This window comes from Palaemon carinicauda, chromosome 6, assembly GCF_036898095.1.
Source record: "Palaemon carinicauda isolate YSFRI2023 chromosome 6, ASM3689809v2, whole genome shotgun sequence".
NCBI lineage: Eukaryota > Metazoa > Arthropoda > Malacostraca > Decapoda > Palaemonidae > Palaemon > Palaemon carinicauda.
Window position 1 is genome coordinate 82,484,317 of NC_090730.1, and position 4,972 is coordinate 82,489,288.

Consider the following 4,972-nt stretch of genomic DNA (forward strand, 5'->3'; position numbering starts at 1 on the left):
GTCTACATAACCTCATCAATAACCTCCCTCTGGTTGCGGGCAATACGGGCTTCTTGTGTAGTGATTTATTTAAATCACTACACACTTGCACTTGCAACTTTCAACCGGTGGCCACTAGCTGTTTTCCCGTGAAAATCATTCATCTTCCCGCCCTTCTCTTATAACATTAAGTATAAGGTATTCACATCTACATATTCTCTAACCCTGCCTATCCTCAAGGCTAAACTTCAATCCCGCAGCCACTTGCCATTCAGGAACTGCCCCGGCCAGAGCAACTAGGAATCATATAAATACATGAATAATACAGCACCCACATGACGGATCTCACTTGACCTATTTAACCTCTGATTATTTTTAGGTCCACTCAACAATGTCATACGTATACGTATTTCCACCCTCAACAAAAATTACCAAAACATTTTACGTATAAATTAACATCAACATAACACATTGTTATCATCACGTTTATTTAAAACACGTCGAAAAAAGAAATGAGGTCTGTTCAAACAACCGCAACAGCAATGGAAAAAAATTTTTTTACTCATCAACTCGAGGGATGTCACGTATGCAGGGGTAAGGATGAACTCTTTTGAAAAATACCTCTTCAGGCACCACATGTATGCGTGCCTGATGGTGTTCAGACACTACACCGCTAACAATGCTTTGTATCACAACTGTGTTAGACTTGACCATCTTTGCTCGGTACGGACCCAAATACGCTAGCTCTAGTTTGTGTTTCCTAGGTTGTAATCATTTCAAATACACACGATCACCCAAAAATACTTTTACCGGTGCGGTTTTGAACCGACCATCATACTTTGAGCTGTGATTTTCATTAGCTCTTTTCAAAAACCTTTCAGTGGTGTTCATTACTCTCCTCAATAGATTTAATAAATATACACGGTATTGTTCAGTTGAATAATTTGGCAATTGTTGCGAAATAATGAGTACCATATATGGTAACACAGGATCCTGTCACTACACTAAAAAGAAAGGCATGTCCCTGAGCGAAGCATTATATGCAATGTTCAAAGCTAGCTGAGCTGTAGGAAGCATGGCGTGCCAATAAAGGGGGTCATCAGCCACTAAGTAATGCAAGATTCGCACTACTTCCCTATTATGCGACTCTACTGAGCCATTTACTGAAGGCCTATATGCGGTCACTGAAAAGTGTTCCATTTTCATTAAGTCCGTGACCGATTTCACAACCTTATTTATAAACTCAAGACCATTATCACTCATCAAAATTTTTGGGCAACCAAACCTAGTAATGAAAGAGCACAGCGCCTGGGCTAATGAATTTGCAGATTTATCCAACATTGCGTAAGTATCAGTGTACCGAGTAAATATGTCCACAAATACACATATATACTTATGTTTTGTTAACCCAGTAGGAAATGGTCCTACTATATCCATATGCACTCTATAGAATTTAATAGGAACCACCGGCCACTTTCTGGCTTTTGGTACAGTGTTTTTATGTTCTTTGAAAGCGTTATAAGCATGACAATCTTTTATATAATTCTCTATAGACTTTTTCATTCCTAACCAAAAGAAGGATTCATGTGCTCTCCTTCATGTTCTATCAATCCCTAAATGCCCTGCATACGGACTTGCATGTACAATGTGGATGGCTCGTTTAATTAAGGAGGGAGGAAGAACTACCCATGCACAAAATTCCCCTCCCGTCTTCTCGTAAGCACAATATAAGCCATCATTTTAAATAAAAAATTCCACACGAGGCACATTCAGAAATGACTTATAACTCTCTGATTCCCATTTAATCACTGCTCGCACTCTTTCCATCCATTCCTCTTTTTTCTGTCCCTCTCGGACTTCTTTTATGTCCCAACCTCCCACGTCAATCAAACCTGCATCATCAGGGCAGTCATTCTGGACACCCGTGGTCATGTCCTCGTTCATCCACATCTCATCAACTGCATATGCATCGCGAGAACTCTCATCCCATTCTCTATTTCCTCTATTATGATGGGGGTCTTCACTATTTGGGTTAAGTTGTTCGTTCCTCTTTTGTGCTCTAGTTGTTACTCCCATTACTGCAGTTCTAGAGAGAGCATCAGCTACCTTGTTAGCTTTATCTTCTATGTGGCAAAAACCCTTTATATTGAACACTAACTATTTTTCAATCCATCTTGCTTGATGAGAGAACAAATGATTTTTATAATACAAATCACATAAGGGGCGATGATCACTTTGCAACTCAATCGACTGACCTAGTAAAAAGAACCGATGCCTATCTAGAACCCAAAGGATAGCCAAAGCCTCTTGATCGAATGTACTATAATCCTTTTCTGCCCCTTTTAACGCCCGGGAAGCCAAACAAATGGGTATCTCTCTGCCTTTATCATCTCGTTGAGACACTACGCCACCAATAGCTACGCTACTCACATCTGTTGTCATTAAAAACAGGCGATCAAATCTAGTATATGCGAGTAATTCATTACTAGTTAAGGCAGCTTTCAAATAGTTAAAGGCCCTTTCTTCTTCCTCTCCCCAATTTATTACTTTTTGTTTCTTTAAAGCATCTAAGGGTCTCACTATCTCTCCAAAACCTCTTATGAATTTACGGTAATACCCAGCGAGCTCAAGGAACCCAGCTACTTCTTTAGAGTTATGTGGCCTGGGGAAATCTGTAATAGCCGCTACTTTACTGGGGTAGGGTTGAATACCTTTTGGGGTTATTATGTGGCCTAAAAATTCGACCTGTTTACAGAAAAATTTGCACTATCACAAATTTATTTTCATACCATTATGTCGCAATACTTCTAAAACTTTACGAATATTGTGGAGGATTTATTTTTGTTTTATTTTAATTTTTGTTTTTTGCCAAATCCTGAGAGAGAGAGAGAGAGAGAGAGAGAGAGAGAGAGAGAGAGAGAGAGAGAGAGAGAGAGAGAGAGAGGTAGTTAGCGAATGATTGTTTGTAGTGGGAAAGACTGTTGGTACAAATGAGATTGTTTGTTTATGTTTTTAGTTAGGTTACGACAGTGTTGAATGTTTCGGAGCGAATGCTTTTTTTATTTGACTGCAGTTTAAGGCAGTTGTGTGAACGCTGGATTATATATATTTTTCGACCAGCGTGGAAGTGTTTTTTGATTTTATAAGCCGTGATTCCTCCTTTGGAGAAAACTTAGTTTTGATTGTTGCCCAACCGTTGATGACCTGGCCTGAATTACGATCATGTTTAGACTGCTCTTTGGATTTAGATAAATGTTGATGACCAGGACTGGATGAACTTCGATTGCTATTCTTAATGATGATGATGATGATGATGATGATATTGACAACGATGACACCCATGACCCCGAGGGGTTAAGGCTGTTATGGATATTTAAGACAGTCTTCTGGTTATATATGGTGGTGTTGTGCCAATAAAGACAGTTGGCTAGTGAAAGATTACTAAAGTGTTTTGTGACTAATCTTGCGGAGTGTTAGTGAACACACACAATATATATGTTTTTGTGATTTGAAGTTAAGGTTGTGGTTAATTTAATTTTAAGTTTTGTTAGGTGTTGTTTTTTTTTTGGTTGGTTTATTCGAATGGTATTAAGTTATTTTATATATAGTGTTCAAGTTTATAATTAGTTTCAAGTGATATTTTGGTTGTGGATGGGTTGTGATAAGTATTCTAGTTTTAATGAATATAGTTTTAAGGTTATGGTTGGTTTTTATGTCCTTTTTGTTCAAGAGTCCAGTTTATGATAAAGTAAGGGGAAAGTATGTGTTGAGGAGACAATTGTCAGTAAGTGAGATTCAAGGGTGTGGGGGTTGTTTTTGCAACATCCCGCCACATTATTTGTTTTATTTTTTTTTTTTTTTTAATTTTTTTTTTTGCCAAATCCTGAGAGAGAGAGAGAGAGAGAGAGAGAGAGAGAGAGAGAGAGAGAGAGAGAGAGAGAGAGAGAGAGAGGTAGTTAGCGAATGATTGTTTGTAGTGGGAAAGACTGTTGGTACAAATGAGATTGTTTGTTTATGTTTTTAGTTAGGTTACGACAGTGGTGAATGTTTCGGAGCAAATGCTTTTTTTATTTGACTGCAGTTTAAGGCAGTTGTGTGAGTGCTGGATAACTATTTATATTTTTTTTCTTACCAGCGTTGGAAGTGTTCATTGATTTTCTGAGTAAGTACAATTTTGTTTATCTTTACTTATAGTGATTGTGAATGATAGGAACAATTTATTATTTATCTTTGATTATAGTGCAATAGTTCAGTTAGTTAGGAGTGTTCATGAGTGTTTTTCTTTTTTATATTGGCAGGCCGTGATTCCTCCTTTGGAGAACTTATTTTTTTTTGAATGCCGATCTTGAGTTGACGACCTGGCCTGTAAGAGATTGTGTTTGGACTGCTCATTTGATTGCACAATCGTTGATGACCTGGCCTGTTTATTAAGATTCCGTTTGCTGTTGTTGATGATGATGATGATGATGATGATGACGACCACTAATTGACTGTTCAGTTCAGTTGAGGAACTGCATATAGTTCCGTTTGCCACAGATTAGTGGGTGTGCCAAGGAGTGATCGGTTTGTGTGCGAAGACAGTTTCCGCATAAATGAATAAAGTATTATAACCATATTTGAAGTTTGCCATAAAAGACAGTTGGCTTTGTGTTGAGGGCAGTGTTGATGTCCCATAAAATATAATATACATTTTGGTTGTGGTCGAGATTAGTTTTAAGTTTGTTAGGGTTATTTTGGTTTATTTGAACGGTGTTACAGTTATTTGAATGTTTTTTAGTATTAAGTGATTGTTATAGTTAGTAAGAAATATATAGTTTTAAGGTTATGTTTTGTTTTGTTCATTTTCCTTCGGTCCAAGAGTCCAGTTGATAACGTAAGGGGAAAGTATGTGTTGAGGAGACAATTGTCAGTAAGTAAGATTCAAGGGTGTGGGGGTTGTTTTTGCAACATCCCGCAACATTATTTTGGCGCCCGAACAGGGACTGCCGAGGTG